The sequence below is a fragment of the Piliocolobus tephrosceles genome, chromosome 6, assembly GCF_002776525.5.
Source record: "Piliocolobus tephrosceles isolate RC106 chromosome 6, ASM277652v3, whole genome shotgun sequence".
Classification (NCBI taxonomy): Eukaryota; Metazoa; Chordata; class Mammalia; order Primates; family Cercopithecidae; genus Piliocolobus; species Piliocolobus tephrosceles.
Window position 1 is genome coordinate 155,872,341 of NC_045439.1, and position 20,620 is coordinate 155,892,960.

At 46.0% G+C, this 20,620-nt stretch overlaps 1 protein-coding gene across 2 annotated transcripts in view; it reads left to right on the forward strand.

The window, feature by feature from the left end:
* Positions 1-20,620, forward strand: part of APBA2 (amyloid beta precursor protein binding family A member 2) — a 232,690-nt gene that overhangs the window by 144,107 nt on the left and 67,963 nt on the right. The window lies entirely within an intron of this gene.

Sequence of the window (20,620 nt, forward strand, 5' to 3'; positions counted from 1 at the left end):
TGTATTTTTAGTAGAGACGGGGGTTTCACTGTGTTAACCAGGATGGCCTCGATCTCCTGACCTCATGATCCGCCTGCCTCGGGCTCCCAAAGTGCTGGGATTACAGGCGTGAGCCACCGTGCTCAGCCTGGTCTTATATTTTTCTAATTCCTGTGTTTTGATTTTCGCTTTCGTTTCTTAGACTTATTTTATACATTAATCCTCTTTTCGTTTTCTTTTTTTAATTTTAATTTTTAAATTCTGGGGTACATGTGCAGGATGCGCAGCTGGTTTGTTAGGTAGGTAAACGTGTGCCATGGTGGTTTACTGCACGTATCACCTAGGTATTAAGCCCTGCATACATAAGCTGTTTTTCCTAATGTTCTCCCTCCCCACCACCCGACCCCTGAGAGGCCCCAGTGTGTGGTGTTCCCCTCCCTGTGTCCGTGTTTTCTCAGTGTTCAACTCCCACTTACAAGTGAGAACATGTGGTGTTTGGTTTTCTGTTCCTTTGTTAGTTTGCTGAGGATAATGGCTTCCAGCTCCATCCATGTTTCTGCAAAGGATATGATATCATTCCTTTTTATGGCTGCATAGTATTCCGTGGCATATATGTACCACATTTTCTTTATCCAGTCTATCATTAATGGGTATTTGGGTTGATTCCATGTCTTTGCTATTGTGAACAGTGCTGCAGTGAACATATGGGTGCATGTATCTTTGTAATAGAATGATTTATTTTCCTTTGCATCTCTGACTAGTAATGGGATCACTGGTTCAAATGATATTTCTGGTTATAGATCTTTGAGGAGTCACCACACTGTCTTCCACAGTGGTTGGACTAACTTGCATTCCTGCCCACAGTGTAAAAGCATTCCTATTTCTCCACAACTTTGCCAGCATTTGTTGTTTCTTGACTTTTTAATAATCACCATTTTGACTGTTATGAGGCGGTATCTCATTGTGGTTTTGATTTGCATTTCTCTAATGATCAGTGATGTTGAGCTTTTTTGCATATGTTTGGCCACATAAATGTCTTCTTTTGAGAAGTGTTCATGTTCTTTGCTTTTTAATAGGGGTTTTTTTCCTTGTAAATTTGTTTAATTTCCTTGTAGATTCTTGATACTAGACCTTTGTCAGATGGCTAGATTGCAAAAATTTTCTCCACTCTGTAGGTTGCCTGTTTGCTCTGATGATAGTTTCTTTTGCTGTGCAGAAGCTCTTTAGTTTCATTAGATCCCATTTGTCAATTTTTGCTTTTGATGCAACTGCTTTTGGCGATTTTCTAATGAACTCTTTGCTGGTGCCTATGTCCTGAATGGTATTGCCTAAATTTTCTTCTAGGGTTGTTATAGTTTTGGGGTTTACATTTAAGTCTTTAATCCATCTTGAGTTAATTTTTGTATGAGGTGTAATGCAGGCGTCCAGTTTCAATTTTCTGCAGGTAGCTAGCCACTTCTTCCAGCACCACTTATAAATAGGGAATCCTTTCCCCATTGCTTGTTTTTGTCACGTTTGTTGAAGATCAGATGACATTAACCCACTTTTCTACCAAAAAAAAAAAAAAAACAAACACCCTCTGTGGTAAATGTGCGTATTTCCTAATGAGTACTAATTTGGCCATACCCCCTAGTTGTGATATCCAATTTTTCATGTCTAAAAATACATCATTTACATTTTGAATGCTTTCTAAGCCTCAGTTATTTAATGTTTAAGAATTTCCCAGGCATGTCGTATTTTGTTTTGTTTTTGTTTTTTAACTATCTTTGTAGCAGTCTGGGTCCAGTCAGGCGATGGGAACCCCAGGGGGAGTGTCATATTTAATAGAATTGTTAGGTACGATGAGAGAGTAACTGTTAAGAGGTGGAAGTTCTGTGTGGTGTCGTGGGGTGGAGGGAGGGGACCTGAGCAAGGGTAGACCTGGGAAAGCCCCAGGGAAGGACCAGCTTGTTAGGGAAGGTGTGGTTCAGCAGCGGAGAGCAGGATGGCCGCTGGTTCAGTCAGTCCAGCACTGGTCTAGAGGTGCTGTTGGTCACAATAGGCCACCCTCTGGAGTACAGGCTGGGGAGCAGCAGCTTGAGTTGTGGGCCTGCGGTGTGAACTCAGGCACCAGCATGACCAAAGTGCCGGACATGCAAATGATTGCTCAACGCAGGACTCTCCAGACCACGCAGGCTACACCGGGTTTGTGGAGGGAGTCCAGAAGTGGCCGGCCATGTGGAGCTCTGGGTTCCCCAATGGGTGGCCTGAACAAGGCTGCAGGGTTGCATAAGAACTAGGTGCCTCTGTGGCCTGAGCTGGGAACCACTGGATCTGTTTTCCTCCAGCAGTGTTCCTCCTTCACCCTCTGCCCAGCAAGCTTAACATGCACACTTGAAAGGAGAAACACAGCCGAGCGCGGTGGCTCATGCTTGTAATCCCAGCACTTTGGGAGGCTGAGGCGGGCGGATCACGAGGTCAGAAGATCGAGACCATCCTGGCTAACACGGTGAAACCCCATCTCTACTAAAAATACGAAAAAAAAAAATCAATTAGCTGGGCATGGTGGCGGGTGCCTGTAGTCCCAGCTACTCGGGAGGCTGAGGCAGGAGAACGGCGTGGACTTGGGAGGTGGAGCTTGCATTGAGCCCAGATCGTGCCACTGCACTCCAGCCTGGGCGACAGAGCAAGACTCTGTCTCAAAAAAAAAAAAAGAAAAAAAAATCCAAAGACTTGGAACCAACCCAAATGTCCATCAATGATAGACTGGATTAAGAAAATACGGCACATATACTCCATCTCAGAAAAAAATAATAATAATAATGAAATAAAGGAGAAATGCTTAAGGGAATTCCGTTGTTCATTTGGAGAAGATATCCAGGGGTGCATTCAGAATTGGGAGGCAATAAATTGATAACAGACACAACCTTTTTGTCATTCATTTCTAATTGTCCCATTGTAGTCAGTGGGTTAGCCAGTACAGATTCTTTGTAGAATATCACATTTCTTTTGTGGCCTAATGATACATAGGGCAGTTTTGGTTAAAACTGTGTGTGTGTGTGTGTGTGTGTGTGTATGTGTAAAACCTCTGCCTTCTCTATTTGTTAGGTACAGGGTTCTAAATAAATCTTATTGTTATTTAAATTTTTATAGCTCATCTTTCTTTTGTCTGGTTAATGTGATTTTAATCTGTCAATACGAATGTGGCTATTAATTTCACCTTTTATCATTTTTGCTTGGTTTATATTTTGAAGCTATGATATGAAGTTTATAAAGGTACATGATGCTCTTGGTGGATTATTTTTGTTATTAATGGGAATTTTTCTTTTTGTGCCTTTGCATACTTTGTTGTTTACATTCATTTTGTCTGATTAATACCGCCATATGAGCCTTCTTTTTTATTAGCACTTGTCTGGTGTATCTTTTCCTATACTTTTATTTTTAGCAGTCTTCGGGCCATTTTTTTCAGGTGTCATCACAAGAGACTAAGCAGCTCATGGTTTAATTTTCTAAAACAATCTGAAAATATATGTTTTTCAACAGTTGGACTAAAAGAGAGTATAAAGAGCACTGTATTCATTTGCTCAGGCTGCAGTAACAAAACACCACAGATTTGGTGTTGGAATCCACAGAAATGTATTGCCTCACAGTTCTGGAGGCTGGGAGTCCGAGGTCAAGGTGCTGGCAGGGCTGGCCTCCTTGGGGCCTCTCCCCTTAGCCTTGATGCCTCTGCGTGTGTTCTTCCCTCTGTGCCTGTTGTGCACCCCTGGGGTCTCTCTGTGTACCCCAACTTATCTTTTTTTTTTTTTTGAGATGAATTTTCACTCTTGTTGCCCAGGCTGGAGTGCAGTGGCACAATCTTGACCCACTGCAACCTCCGCCTCCCAGGTCAAGCGATTCTCTGCCTCAGCCTCCTGTAGAATGCCCTTTTTCGATCCTCCCTGCAATTGGCTACTTTTAGGATCCTGCTGATTGGAGCATTTTACAGAGTGCTGATTGGTGCATTTTACAGAGCACTGATTGGTGTGTTTTACAGAGTGCTGATTGGTGCATTTTACAATCCTCTTGCTAGCTACAGAGTGCCGATTGGTGCGTTTTTACAGAGTGCTGATTGGTGCATTTTACAATCCTCTTGTACAACAGAAAAGTTCTCCAAGTCCCCACTTGGCACAGGAAGTCCAGCTGGCTTCACCTCTCACAACCACCCCAAGGAAATTGAGGGTGAAGGGCAGGTCATGTGCAGGATGCTGTCTTGATACTGAGAAAAGGAAGGTGGTGTTAACCACATAATTTCCTGGCCAGGGGTGAGAGTTATGTAGCAGAGGGGCCGTCCTTGGAAGGGCTGTCTAGAAGAAGAGTGTGCAACTCTGGGAAGGATAGGAAGAGGTGACACCTCCATGAGAAAATGGACTTGGTCTTATTTGCCCCTGTCTCCCTAGTGCTTGTGGCTGGTGTGTGTCAAAGGGGCAGAGGGATTCCTGTGCAGTCGTGATGGTTAATTTTGTGTGTTAACTTAGCTCAGTTCTGGTGCCCAGTTGCTTGCTCAAACACCAGTCTGGATGTTGCTGGGAAGGTAATTTTTGGGTAAGATGAACATAGTAGACGTTGAGTAAAGCAGACTGTCCCTTCATATTTGGATGGGCCTCATTCGACCAGTTGAAGGCCTTAAGACCAAAGGCTGAGGTTCCCCGAAGAGGAAGGTCTGCCCCCAGACCCCCTCGTGACTCAAGACTGGAATGTCAGCTCCTCATGGAGTTCCCAGCCTGCCGGCCTGCCCTGTAGATTTCAGATTTGCCAGGCTCTGTAGTCAGGTGAGCCAATTCCTTGAAATAAATCTCTTTTTATACATGCTATTGGTTCACTTTCTCTGAAAATTCCTAATACTGTAGTTTTTTCATCTGGTGGTCCATTTGGCTGTCGCACTAACTTTTGTCTTGGGACAGGCTGAAAGTCAGAAGTCATGTGTCTCCTAGACTCTCCATCCCCAAAACAGCCTCATGCCAAAATATGCCTTCACGTTGGTAGCGCTGCCCAGCCCTGCTCGGTTTTCTGAGATCCAGTTCCTACGAGACTGCGGTGCTCAGCTCTTTTCATCTCATCGGGTTCTGTGCCTCTGAGGCTGTTCCCTCTGAGACAAGATCCCGGGCCCTTTCTTTGTGGGCTGCTCCACCCCTGCTGAAATCACACAGAAGGCGGACAGTACAGGTAGACAGGTCAGACAGACACACCAATGGCCAGCTGCAGCGTGGGGAGTGTGGAGTCTGCCCACAGCTGTGGCGAGATGGCTCTGTGGTGAGATCTGGGCTTTCTTGTGTGCTGAGGAATGCGAGCGTTTGCCATCCTTATCCAAGCTGCATCACTCAGGGCTGGCCCCTCTGAGGCTTCACTGTGGGTCCCACCCAGCCTCTGAATGAGAATTGGCATACCAGCCAGATGCCTAGGTGATCTGTGCATGTGCTGCAGGTTGAGAAGGTCTGCACTGGACACCTCCAGAAGGACGATCTGGGACCAGGGTTAGACAAGGCCCACGTCTGCTGCCCAGCCCTTTCCTCTTTGATGTCCTTTCTGCACCCGACACCTCTTCTTGACATTCCTTTTCCTTGGTTTATGTGATAAGACCTCTCTGTCTGCAACAGGAATGGTCTTACTCATCTTATTCACCTACCATGTATTAATAGTTCCCTGTGCCTTAAACCCGTGATTCAAAACCTGCTTCCCCAACTCTCCAAAGTCAGCCAAGCTAGAGGTTATGGGCCCAATCTTCCACAAGACTGCCCTGACTTCTGACACCAGCCACAAATTCAGGGGTCCTAAGGCCCATCTTTACTTCTTACCAGCTGACTATAATTTCAGGGGTTCCCATGACCAGTCTTAAATTAGATAATTTGCTAGAATGACTCACAGAACTCAGAACAGCACTATACTTAACAATGAAAGTTGCATTATAGCACATATTTACAACCCTTAACCAGACAAAAGAAGGGACACGTAGGGTGAAGTCTGGGAGGCTTCCAGATGCAAAGCTTTGGCATCCTCAGAGATGCATTATCCTCCCAGCATCCTAGTGTGGCAGTAATCAAAGGGTATTGCCAACAAAGGAAGCTCACCTGAGCTTCAATGTGTAGAGTTTTTATTTGGGATTCTTTATATGATGCATGATGAATTGAATCAGTGAATTGATTAAATCATTGGCTGTGTGGTTGAGCTCAATATTTAGCCTTCCCAGAGGTCAGGCCGGTAGCCCGTCTCCAGTCTCAAAGCCCCAGCCCTCTAGTAGCTAGTTGGCCTCTCTGCATGACCAGCCTCCATCCTGAATCATCTCTTTTGCATAGACTTTGGAACCCACCATGAATAACAAGGACACTCCTATCACTTGGAGATTCCAAGGATGTAGAGGCTCCCTCCAAGGTACCAGAAGGTCAGCCAAGTTCTTTATTACACACCAACTGATTGCCATGACTTAGTGGTTAATAAAGAGTGGGACTTGGGGTTCCTTTAGATTTCAAGCCTGACACAACCCTTTGGATATAGACTACATGAAATCAAAGTGTTAAGAAGGGTGTATGCATGCTATTTGTTTACTTTGAAGAGTGACACTTGGAACCAGTGTCAGTTTTACAGGCTGCCCTGACTTGCTGGGGCACAGACTGTGAAGTGCATATTCAGAATGAATGAGGTGTTACCCTAGGGCAGTGGCTCTCAGACTTTCAGGCTTCAGAATCCCCTGGAGATCTTGTTACCATGCAGACTTCAGGGTCCTGCCCCTGAGTTTTCATTGGTCTGGGGGAGGGCCCAAGAGTTTCCATGTCTGTCGAGTTCCCAGGTGACGCTGATGCTGCTGGCCCAGGGACCACACTTCCAGAAGCCCTGGAATAGACTCTGTGGTGGGTGTTTGAACTTTGGATTCTTGGCCATAGGTTTTTACGTTACAATGACAGAATGGGAAGTTTGGCAGGAATAAAGATCACTTCCACCCACAGGTTCCCGGAGAGGTCCTTCTCCCCTGGGCCCTGGCCTGGTACCTCTGCCTAGCAGCTAGCTAACATTCAGGTTCCAGGTCTCATGTTTTGCTTGGACTTTAATGGCAATTGGTGGGCATGTGCAGGCTGTTCTTGCAGGGGGAGGGAGCGCTGCCTCTGCTTGGGCTGCTAGGCTTGGGGCCTGGTCACCTGGGGCCCTGCCCTTCCTTTAGTCTTGCCAGGCAGGCAGGGGTGTGAGGGCTTGCCACCGGGGCAGAGAACATTGAATGATTGCAATTGAGGCGTCATTAGGATTAATTAGTAAATAACTATCAGGGCTTAAAAAATAGGTTCAGGAACAGGCTGGGAGGGCAGTTGGGTGTGTTTTCCCAGTTTGAGGGGAAAGCATGAATTGACTACTATCTCAGGTGGGGGCTTCTGTGCGAGGACCCTGCTCAGGCCAGTTAAGTGACAGTGGATATGGCCTGGAAATGCTGTTTTCTCTCATGTTCAGTGAGGGTGGTGGAATTAGGGGTGTGTGTGGGGACCTTGGGGGTGCCATGTGATGATTAATTGTAGTCTGTCTCAGATGTGGAAGCTGCCAGTCTGTTTTTCTGGGACATCATCATGGGATTTTTATTATCAATTTCAACAGTGAGACTGCTGGCTCATTATGTGTCAAGAGATCGACGTGCTGCTTCACATTTGAAGCAGGGGTTCCCCATGATGTGTGGGCCCTGGACCAGCAGCCTCAGCATCCCCTGGGCATGGGTGAGCCATGCACACTCCCAGCTACCCCCTGACCTGCTGAGCCAGAAGTTCTAGGGATGGGGACCCGGCCCCGCAGGTGGCTCTGCTACATGGGAAGAAACTGTTGGGATGCAAAGCAGGCCAGAGAGGGTGGGAGCAGACGAAGATCTGAGGCTGCATGTGGATCCCTCAGGGTGCCAGCTGTCACCCCTGAGCACCCCCCTACCTGGGGAAGCTTTGGCAACTTTCTCAGTTGCAAGCCAAGGCCCAGGGACTCCACTGCTGGTGACCCCCTCACCTGGCCCTGGCTGTGCCCTTTGGCTCAGGGCTGGGCCCGGGAGGCTGGAGAGGTGCCAAGATTCATTGCCAGAGGCGGCCTTGCCCCTCCCTTGTGTCCTTGTAGGCAGAGCCCTCACCCTTATGCCTTCCCACCACCCACCAGTCACACCTCCTTGCCCAGGCCTCAGTGCCTGACATATGGCCTGAATACATATGTATTTTTTGGTCTTAAAAAACTATTTAAAACAAATATCTACAGACTCTCCCCTTACCAGGTTTTTCTTGGGGAAGAAAATGTTGCTTAGTAGACAAATTGCCCCCAGGTCTCCTTCAGGGAGGATGAGCATCACCTGCATTGAGGAAGGGGCACTTCATCAGAGATGCTTACTTCAGAGTGAGCCTCACTAGCAACCACAGGGTGCACAGCTAGGACGGGAGGCAGTGCTGCTGAGCCAAGGGGTGGTGGGAGCAGCTCTGGAGAAACCTGGTGGGGTGTGGGGTGAAGCCGTCTCCACCCCAGCAAGCAATGTGGGGCCTCCCCACTGGACTGGGGAACCGTGTGTGACAGTTTGGGGTGCAGAGATCCCAGTTGACCTTCAAAGGAGGGGTGGCCAGAGGCCCAGCAGGTGACTCCCACACTTCTTTTATATCATCTCCTACTAAACACCCCAGAGTTCCCTGCTGCTTACAGTGGTAACATTTGTTTAAAAGTTGTGCATTAAATAGACTGGGCATAGTGGTTCATGCCTGAAATCCCAACACTTTGGGAGGCGGAGGCAGGCAGATTGCTTGAGTCTAAGACTTTGAAACCAGCCTGGGCAACATGGTGAGACCCTGTTTCTATAAAAAATACAAAAATTAGCCAGGCAAGCTGGTGTGTACCTGTAATCTCAGCTATTTTGGAGGCTAAGGTAGGAGGATTGCTTGAACCTGGGAAGTGGAGGTTGCAGTGAGCTGAGATCACACCAGTGTACTCCAGCCTGGATGACAGAGTGAGACCCTGTTTCCAAAAAAAGAAAAAAGAAAAGTTTTGCATAAATAAAGTTAAATTATTTAAAATAAAAGTTAATTATTTAAAATAAGCTAGGAGAAACTTGCTACTTAAAGACATCTTTTGGGAGATTTTTTATTCAGAAGATAATCATTTATCAGAGTGATTGAGTAACCTGTAATTTATCCAGTTGAGTTTAATTTCAGCATTTGAGTTTCATGTTTACCCTTTTAGCAGCTATCATTGAATCCCTCTTAGTAATGCCAGAGCACAGTTAAATATGAGATGCAGCCCCTGCCTCTGTTGGCTTATGGACTGGGTGGGTGTGTAGCCACCGTGTACAGAGGTTAAAGACGGTTCTAGGGACCAGGCAAACAGGCTGGGGTGAGTTGCCAGAAGGATGATCTGAATCGTTGTGTAAGATTACAGGTTGCCCATCACCATGGCCAGTGCCTCCAAGGGTTTGTTGGGATTAGAGGGGCAGCTTCCAGGCCTTTCAGGAGAGGAGGGTCTTTAATGTCTTTTGTGGGTGAGGACCTGAGGCAAGCAGGGAGAGACAGCCAGAGTTAGGTGGGGCTGGAAGAAATCAGGCCAGAGTGACTGGGACCCTTGACTCTCATTGTTAGAGGGTGTGTTTGTCCATTTTGTCCTCGTATGATGTAGTACCACAGACTGGGTAATTTCTAAAGAAAAGAAGTGTATTTGGCTCACAGTTCTGGAGGCTGGGAAGTCCCAGAGCATGGTGCTAGCATCTGGTGAGGGCCTTTGTGCTACCTCATAACATGGTGAAAGACATCACATGGCAAAGAGACAGAGAGACAAGATAGGGGCTGAACTTAACCTCTATGAGGAGCCTTCTCCCTGGCTGATGGCATTAATCCATTTCTGAGGGCGGGGACCTCATGGCCTAATCACCTCTTCAGCATACTGTCTCTTTTTTTTTTTTTTTTTTTTTTTTTGAGACGGAGTCTTGCTCTGTCGCCCGGGCTAGAGTGCAGTGGCAGGATCTCCGCTCACTGCAAGCTCCGCCTCCCGGGTTCATGCCATTCTCCTGCCTCAGCCTCCCGAGTAGCTGGCACTACAGGCACCCGCCACCACGCCTGGCTAACTTTTTATATTTTTAGTAGAGACAGGGTTTCACCGTGTTAGCCAGGATGGTCTTGATCTCCTGACCTCATGATCCACCCGCCTTGGCCTCCCAAAGTGCTGGGATTACAGGCGTGAGCCACCACGCCCAGCCCCAGCATACTGTCTCTTAATACTGTTATAATGGCAATCAAATTTCCACATGAGTATTGGCAGGGACTTCTGAACCATAGCAGAGGGACTGCCTTCCCTGTGGATCGTGGTGTCCTGCACCCTGGGCCCAGTCTACTCGCTGGCTGGCACCTCTAATTTTGCCCCCAGGACTCTGTGAGCTCCAACCAAGGCAGCTGGTGCTGTGCTTGCCAGCTGTGTGCTTTGACGACAACTTCTGCCGTCCCCACACCGTCTGAACTCTAGGGCCTCTTCTTCGTTTTGGTGTTGGGGGACTCGGGCTTACCACAGAGCTTCCCTCCAGGCACTTCCTTCCACAGCACCCGGGAAATTCCCTTTTCTGGCTCCAAGTAATCTAGCCTCTGAGGGATACTTGGGAATTAACAGAACCTCAGCTATGGAGAAGCTCAGAGGATTGGGGGATTGAAACCGTAGGTCATCCTTGAACAGTTAGCTTTTGAAAGCAATTTTGCATTTTTTCCATGATATGGAAATGCTGAACCAAATCAGCAAGCTGCACTTTGAAACTCTGATAGTTAAGCTTCCTGGTTTTGTGATTAGAGCCCTCAAGACAGTACTGAAGCATTAGGTTAATGGTAGGGACAGAAGCCCAGACTCTATCTGGAGTAGGGGCCCTGGAGGGACACATACCCACTTCCTTCTTGGCTCGGTCCTATATGCATGCAATTTTTTTTTTTTTTTTTTTTCTGAGACAAAGTCTCACTCTGTTGCCCAAGCTGGAGTGCAGTGGGGCGATCTCAGCTCACTGCAACCTTGGCCTCCTGGGTTCAAGCGATTCTCCTGCCTCAGCCTCCTGAGTTGCTGGGATTACAGGTGCGCACCACCACACCTGGCAGATTTTTGCATTTTTAGTAGAGATGGGATTTCACCATGTTGGCCAGGCTGGTCTCGAACTCCTAACCTCATTCTCCGCCTGCCTTGGCCTCTGAAAATGCTGGGATTACAGGTGTGAGCCACCACACCCGGCACATGCGTTTTTTAGAAGGACCTTGAGATGATTTACTATTGTTGATCAAGGAAGAAGATGAATGTGGGGAGATATGCTGCCTTAAAAGTGTCCTTTGAACATGCAGCCTTATTTCAGCCGCATGTCAGGGTGTGAAGAGAAGGGAGAGCTCTGTGTTTGTGTGTGTGTGTGTGTGTGGGAGTGTGTGTGTATCCGGGTCGCTGCTGGGAAGTTGCATTGCTTCCCTAAGGCCCACCAGGGAGATTACTGTGAGGGGGTCAGACAGGGCCTTTGAAGTTTTATGTGTTATTAAAGAAGGTCACATCTTATTACCACAAAGACCTGGGATACCTGCAGCAGGTAGTGGTGGAGGAGAGGCTGTCAGGCCAGCTCTTAACAGCACAACTCTCCCGTTCCTTACTCAGTTTCTCCTTATCCTCCTGGCATCCAGCTCCCCATCAGAAACTGTGAACCCTGAGAGACGATGGGGCCATGGACCCTTCACATTTTTGTCATATTCATTATTAGTGGTTCTTAGCCTTGGCTGCTTGTCAGCTACCCGGAGTGTCTAAATTCTCCTCACCCAGAAATTCTGACCTCATGGAGCTGGGACAGGATCCAGGAATTGATATATTTTTTAAAACTCCTCAGGTTGATTCTAGCATCCAACTGGGGTTTAGACCTAAGAACCAGAGCCCGCCAGTTTTCGTGTGGTGTGACCTTTCCTGCTGGTGATGTCAGGTCTAGCTGAACACTGATGGGCACTGACATGTGTCTGATGAATCGAATGAAATGAAAGCAGGTTTTAACTTAATGTACCTCCCCAAATCTATGAAGAGATCAATGGAGGACATACGGTGCCGTCCAGGATGGAGTAAGCCCACTATTGCCCGTTCCACTCACTGATTAGAACTCAAAACTCTGAACAGAATGAAAAGCAGCCCCATTGGGAAGCGGATTAGAGTTGGAAGGCCCAGCACAGTAGAACTGAGTTTCTGTGGTTGGGTTTTTCCCTCCTTTGATCTGAGTGCTGACTGATTTAGGAAATAGCGCCGTGGGCAGAGGCAGCAGAACTCTGTGAGAAACCCGTCTTTCTGGCCAGGGAATTGAAAAGAGGAGCCCTGCAAGCCGAAGAGTAGGAGGGATCCCTGTTTTGTTTTGTCTTTTCCTCTCTCCTGGCCCTGCCAGACCCAGAGCAGTAGCACCTACAAGCCTGAGAGAAAATCTAGCTCTCTGGGTGGAGGACCCGGTTATTCTATAAAGGTGGAGGGAAGCCTCCCCCCCCTTTTTTTTTTATCTTTCTCCTTCTGCTTTGCCCTCAGCAGGGGCTGCGGTTGCAAGAAACTATGAAAGAGTGTGATGTGTTAGGCTAAAACTCTGAGAGAGCCCCAACTTTATGGGCAGAGGAACCAGGAAAAGGGGCATCTGGTAGTAGAAGAATATGGAAGAAATCTTGGAGAGAGGAAATCTGGAAAAGAGGGTTTATTTATCTTTCGGAACCAACCCCACGCATGGGACATACCCAGAGAACCATAGCAAAGGCTTTGGAATTAAGCTGCAATAGAAACCATGGCCCAGGTCCCAGACTTCATCCCTGAAGAGCTTGTGCTTGAAGCCAACTCACCGAGCACAGCAAAGGGTTTTGAAACCGCACTGACATTAGCACCATCCCCTAACGAAGGGGAGCCAGAGCTGGTGTTCAGAACCTGAGTGGATCGATCGCCTGGTGAAGCAGACACATGAAAATCAACATTCTCTACATTCTCTCTCGTTCAACATTTTCAATCAGCGTTAAAAGGTCTGGGATGCAATCTACAATTATTTGGGATACAAAGAAGCAAAAAAAATCTGACCTTCAGTCAATCAATTTAAAATATTTTTTAAACGCGCAGTTCTCAAGGGAAAAGGCAATTAACAAATGTCAACCCTGAGATGACATAGATGTTGAAATTATCAAAGACTTTAAAGTGACTGTTACAACCATGTTCCATGAAGTAAAAGATGGACACTTCTGAAATTAATAGAAACACAGAAATTTGCTGCAGAGCAATATAAACAAAAAAGAAAAAAATAGGAATTTTGGAATGAAGTAAAAATATTACTGGACGAACTCAAAATGTGTATGACAGAAGAAAGAAATCTAAGTTAGCTCTAAGTAGATCAATAGAAATAATCTTGAATAAAAGAAAAATGAGTTTAAGAAATGAGTAGGCTGGGTGTGATGGCTCATGCCTGTAATGTCAACACTTTGGGAGGCCAAGATGGGAGGATCACTTGAGCCGGGAGTTTAAGATCAGCCTGGGCAATATGGTAAGAACTTTCTCTACTAAATAAATAAATAAATAAAATGTTGCTGAGCATGGTGGCACACACCTGTAGTGCCAGCTACTCAGAAGGCTGAGGCAGGAGGATCACTTGATTCCCAGAGGTTGAGGCTGCAGTGAGCCATATTTGTGCCACTTCACTCCAGCCTGGGTGACAGAGTGAGACCCTGTCTCAGAAAAAATAAAAAGCAATTATTTTAAAAAGGTATCATTTACAATAGCATCCCCCCCCAAAAAAGAAAGAAATACGTATAAATAAGAAAATATGCAAAATCTGTATGCTGAAGACTAAAACATGTTGATGAGGGAAATCAAAGACTCAACTACGTGGAAAGATGTATTTATATATTGGAAGATTCAGTATAGTTGTGAATTCTCCCCAAATCGACCTCTAGATTCATTGCAATCCCAATCAAATTTCCAGCAGGATTTAAAAAAATACGTATTGATAATGGGATTCTAAAATGTATATGGAAGAATAAGGGATCAATGGTGGAAACAATAGTTAGATCCCAGGTGAAAAAATATTCCTGATTACATGTGGGAAAATTTCCCAGAAGATGAAAAACAAGGAAACTCTGAACTTTGAATAAAGGGCGCATGATCCTTATGGACTTTTTTAGTTCGCTAGGGCTGCTGTAAGAAGTCCACAGACTGGGTGGCATAAACAACAGAAGCTTACTGTCTCAGTTCTGGCGTGCCACCACCTGTATTTTTAGTAGAGACAGGGTTTCACCATGTTAGCCAGGATGGTCTCAATCTCCTGACCTCGTGATCCGCCCACCTCAGCCTCCCAAAGTGCTGGGATTACAGGAGTGAGCCACCGCGCCCGGCCACAGTGATACTATTTCTAAACAAAGTATATTCTGAGGTACGGGGGATCAGGACTTGAACATATACATTTTGAGGGGACATGATTCAGCCATAACATGGCTGTGGCTTATTTTAAATCTACACAGTGCTGCGTGCACTTGGAAATGACTAGAAAAATGTGAAAATCACAGGGCAACCAACAGAAACAGATTTTTCCCCTTTGAGTCTTGTGGCCACTTCTCTGGGGGTGACAGGTATCTTTGTCTGAGAGGATGGATCTGGTAGAGGGTGTATTTAGCAGCGTACTTCTTCACACAGGGTCCTGGCAGCTGCAGAAGCTGTGCCCCCTTCTCCAGCATGTTAAGAAAAAGGTCAGTGCTGGTAATGTTCTGTGTTCAGTTGCCCTCTTATCTGGATCTCACTTTTCCCCTAAAGGTATCCAGGAGCAAACATGACATGCAGAGGTAGACTTTGCCAAGGCACCGCCATTTCCAGAAGTTCTTGTGGTAGAGAGTAGACTTCTTACTGTAACCCAGGAAGAACAGCAAATACCTGCCGGGCCAGAAGTGCGCACAGTTCCTCTGTTCCTGTTACGGCATTGATGCTGCTTTCAGGTGTGGATTGCATTGTGAGATATTGAAAATGCCATTTCCTGGAGACTAGTATTGATGATGAAGGTCTGACAGCAGTTTTAATGATATTTAAAGGGCAGGTTATCGCCTTTTGCTTATTTGGAGATGAGGATGCAGTGGGGTAGATGTCCCAGCATATTCAATACCCAGAAGGAAGAAGTTAGGCCTGACATTAACCCCAGGCCTCTTCCAAGCGCTGCTGAGACTTAACACCCTTCCCGCTGCAGAAATGTCACCTGACAGGTATGGCTGCCCAAGGCTTCCTGGGCTGCAGAGGGCTTTCAGTCCATGGTGCTTGTCTTTTTTATGTTATTTGTCTGTAGAAGTACTGTAGCCAGGAATGACGAGAGGAAGGAAATAGGTACCGTCATCCCATCACTCGAATGCAGCCCTTGCTGATGTCTTAATGCATCTCTTCACAGTTGATTCTATGTTTATTTGGTTGTGAATAAATCATAACAATGCATATTACATGCTAAGCCTTTTGTAGATATTTCAGATACCACAAAACTGTCTTGTGCATACGCTAACACCGATTTACCTAGGATCCTGTTATTGAAGGTTTAGTGTGTGCTCAATATTTTTGTCCATTTCACTGCCATTTTCCAAAGAGAAACACATCCCTTTGTGACTCTAAGCTAGGTTAGAGAGCCTTGTTTGACAGTGTTGGACATCAGTATGGTTTTTGGAAGATTAATGTATTAGTGTCTTTTCAGAGCTTGCGGTTGCCCATGATCTTGAAGTGAAATACTTATTCAGTGGCTTTTGTCTGAAATGCTTGGACTGATCACGCAAGCATTCTCCAGGACTGTTCAAACCCACGTCGTGTATAGTGAAAGCAACTAAATTATATTTGAAAGGAACAAAATAATATTATCTTTACAACATGCGAGACCAAATGGGGGACAAGATTGGTGTCAGGAACAATTTGGCTGAGTCGATGTTTCTCATTTGTATGATACATTTTCACCCAGCCTGTATTGTGGTCACTGAATAGCTATTTTTCATCTGGTCTGCTATATTACCAGCTCTTCTAAGCACCAGCTAATGCTATTTTCCTGTACAAAAGAAAAACATGGTTTAGAATAAGGACACTGGAGCCCTTTATTGTTGACAATGAGCCTTTATTTCCCACATCTCATTAGGATGTTTCAGGAGGCGAGTGGCGAGCACGGTGTCGGGGGCCGCATTTCCTACTGATTTATGTGCTGTTATAGAATTAATTGAGTCTGGACATGGGGACTCATTTTCTTGGACATGTAGCAGGTAATCATGCTTCTCCCGTACATTTGAATTGCTTTCCAGATGGTGTGTTATACAGGATTTATCTTTAATATGATTGACTAGAGGCAAAGGACCTGAGTATGTTTGCATACATGCTCTGCAATGCAAAGCCCCCAGCCCCCAACTGTAGAGACAGTTAACTCCCTCCTGGGCTCATCTGAGGACCTGGGCCGTGGATTGTCACTGTATGTAGCAAAGACAGTTTCAAAGGGTCCTGGATGAAGGCTCTGGGAGGAGAGAAAACGCCTGTAGTATATTATGAGGGAAACGCAGAATAAACAGCATTACTTATGATGCAAAACCAGGACATAATGTGGGTTCAGCAGGGGAATAGTTAGTGTCTCAGTCAGCTCAGGCTGCTATATCAAAAAACACCACAGACTTGGTGGCTCCAACAGCAGACATTTATTTCTCACAGTTCTGTAGGCTGGGAAGTCTGTGATGAAGGTATGGGCAGGTTCTGTGTCTGGTGAGGTCTGTCTGTTTTCTGGTTCATAGGTGGCCGTCTCCTTTCTGTGTCCACACGTGGTGAAAGGGGCAAGGCAGCTCTCTGGCTTCTTTTTCTTCTCTCTCTCTCTTCCCGCCACCGCCCAGGTTTGAGCGATTCTCCTTGCCTCAGCCTCCCAAGTAGCTGGGATTACAGGTACACGCCACCATGCGTGGCTAATTTTTTTTTTTTTTTTTGTATTTTTAGTAGAGATGGGGTTTCACTCTGTTGGCCAGGCTGGTCTCAAACTCATGACCTTGTGATCTGCCTGCCTCGGCCTCCCAAAGTGCTGGGATTACAGGCGTGAGCCACCGTGCCTGGCCTGGGGTCTCTTTCATCAGGGCACAGTCCCACTCATGAGCTCCACCCTCATGACCTCATCACTCCCCAAAGACCCCACCCCCTAATGCCATCACACTGGGGGTCAGGATTTCTGCATGTGAATTTTGTGGGGGGATGCAGACATTCAGTTTGTAGTGATCAGATGATACCTATTCAGCTGGGAAATAGGATGTAGCCATTAAAACGATACCTATGGAGAGCTTGTGTTGCTTACCACGTGTTAAAAGAGAACAACATGGATCTGTGTTTACAGTAAGGTCTCAGCTATGCAAAAGAGATGCACAGATAAAAGGCTGGAAAGAAAGAAACCACCAAATGATCACCGGCTTTCTTTCTTCAGGTGGGACAACTGCGAGTGGGCCTCCATTCTTCTCTGTGTTTCCTATTGAGAACACTGAGCAAAACAGATTGTAGTCCTCGGTGCTGGGAAGTGATATGCCCTCAGAAGCAGTCACCCTCTGAGTACAGAAGTCTGCCCACATCAGTTTCACAAATGATGTGCTAGATGATTAGTCATATCTGCGGCTCTCTCCTGCCCTCCTACAGGGCAGCTGTCCCCATATAACAGTTGTATCCCTAGAAGGAGTATGCGGTTAAAGTAATTGGAGATCTTTTGACCAGACGTTTTGAGAGTCTGGCAGCCCGGAAAGCTGGAATTTGGCAGCTATGTGGGACCTTCCTTCAGGCACTAAAGGGCTTTCTGAAAAAGTTGCTTACACATTGAGGTGTCTTAAATGGAATTCTTTATCTAATCAGGCTGCAAACTGCTTCTGTGCAAAAGGCAATGTGTTAGTTCCTTGCAGGAGTATGCTTTTAGTGAACTAAATAAGATACCAGAAATCCAGTAGGAGAACTCTTTCTTTGAAAGAACCACTTATTTCTGCCTACATTTTTGCCCACCTTTCCTTCTCCCCTCCCCTTGACCACACCCTACCTTTGTGGCTTGGGAATTATCTGCTGTGCTCTGCATAGCCCCGTCCTGCCAGGCCACCCACCTTTGCCCTTGTTTGAAGAAGCTGGGGACAGTTGTCCTCGCTCTCCATCCCCTGAAGTAGGGGAAGAAGGCTTGGCATGTGGTGGGCCTAGGCTACCAAGGGAAGGCCTGGTATTTGTTGACAAGGAGGTCAGATCCATTCCCTGGGCAGTCACCAGAGACCTGCAAGCCTCCATTTAGAGCAGTTTTCAAGTGCAGTGTTGGACCTCTGACATGAGAACCACCTGCAGCTCTGGACCTTTGGCCCACCACCTTGGAATCTTGGACCATGAACCTGCACAGTCTCCAGGTGGGCCTTGTGCCCACCAAAGTGAGTGAATCACTGCATTGGAGGAGTAAGTCTTAGCTTTCCACAGGGACCTCTCCCCGCTTTCCGCAGTCCCTCCAAGATGCACCCATATTCCATTGCAGAGATGCACTTTGCATACACAGCCAGGGACAGTGTCACCTGGCCACAGCCACTCCCAGCCACCTGTGTCAGCAGAGATCCCTGTTCCCATCTAAGACATTCACCTTATCAGGCATCCTCTCCCGGACCAGTTCATTGACATTTTCCTTAACTCCCTTTATGTAGTGTTTATGGAGTTCAGGCCTGCACTGGTTACTCTCTTCTTTAACTCACTTCAAGCCCTGCAGGCACATACTGTCATTTTCAATTTCCTAAGGAGAGGAAGGCCGTCTCCCCATTAAATATCTTGCCCCAGGCCTCACAGTAAACAGAGGTCTGAATTGAAACAAGGACCTTCAGTCTTCATCTTTAACAGGCGGGCTCTTTGTCTTATACCAATAGTGCCCCGGTAGGTTCAGTGTAATTCTGTGGAGTCTTTGAAGACATGGCTGCCTTCCTGGGCAGCTGCTGTGGGTCGCTTACCCTTTGTACCCATGGGAAAGAGAACTGGATCAGAATGTCTGTGGTGTCAAACTCAGGAAAAGAGCTGCCGTTAGCCAGTGCTGGCATTGTAGTCATGGTGAAAAACGGGATCATTACCAGTCCACAGCCAAGCCACATATTGCAGCCTGAGGCAACAGGAAAAATCAAGAATACCAATCCTGTCTTCATTTAAAATGTTGATATTTTGCTCATCATGGATTTATTTTGTATTAATTTTGATTTTTAAAGCATTGCTTTAAAATATTATTTATTTTGATTGCTTAGGTTTTTGGGGCCTCCCTTGTCTCCCCCTGGTTCAGCCCTGGTAAAGTGAAAGCATTTTCATTACAATGAGGAGTAAGTCAAGGGTGCCTCTTAGTGCCATTGTTAACTGTGCAGGGAAGTGCAAGGCAGGATAGTTAGACAAGATGACCACATGCTGGAAAGGGGAAGCAAAATGGTGACTTCTGAAGGTGACATCATTTACCTAGAAAAACATTATCAACTAAAAACTATTAGTATTTAAAAATAGCTTAGTAAAACCTATTTTTACAAAATCAGTATCATTTTCTTCTGTATACCAACAATAACCAGGTAAATATATAAGGAAGAGGAGATCTATTCACAACAGCCACAAAAATATTATATTTAAGAAAAAACTTAATATGAGATGTCTACAGCTATAAAGAAATTTACAAAGCTGTTGAGAGGCATTTAAGGCTTGAATAAATAGGAAGATTTTTTTTTTTTTTGAGTGAAATTGGGTAAAAAGACTCAGTGTTGTTAAGTATGAAAAATTTCTGAGGCTGGGCGCGGTGGCTCACTCTTATAATCCCAGCACTTTAGGAGACCGAGATGGGCAGATCACTTGAGGCCAGGAGTTGGAGACCAACCTGGCCAACACGGAAAAACCTCTTCTCTACAAAAAATACAAAAATTAGCTGAGGGTGGTGACACATGTCTGTAATCCCAGCCACTCCGGAGGCTGAAGCACAAGAATCACTTTAACCCGTGAAGCGGACTGCCGTGAGCCGAGATCGTGCAGCACTTTAGCCTGGGTGACGGAGTGAGACCTTGTCTCAAAAGAAAAAAAAAAATTCCCTAAAGTAATTTATAACTTAAAGTTACTCCAGCCAAAATTTCAGTGGAATACTAGGGACACTTGAAACCACTAACTCCTAAGTTCTTTTGGGAGAATAAATGTGAAAATAGCAGGGGAAGATGAAAAAATGAGAATAATGAGAGAGAACTTGCCTCATGTCATATTAAAATATGCTCTAAAGTCATAATAATGAAAATGGCATGGTACTGTTTCTGGGCAGATAGAAATGACATAGACTAGAAAGTCCAGGGACAGATCTAATTTTATGTAAGAATTTAGTGTATGATGGCTGGGCGCGGTGGCTCACACCTGTAATCCCAGCACTTTGGGAGGCTGAGGCGGGTGGATCACGAGGTCAAGAGATCAAGACCATCCTGGCCAACATGGTGAAACCCCATCTCTACTAAAAGAAAAAAACAAAAAAATTAGCTGGGCGTGGTGGCACACACCTGTAATCCCAGCCACTTGGGAGGCTGAGGCAGGAGAATCACTTGAACCCGGGAGACGGAGGTTTCCATGAGCCAAGATCACACTACAGCATTCCGGCCTGGCAACAGAGCGACACTCAGTCTCAAAAAAAAAAAAAAAAAAAAAAAAAAAAAAAAAAAAA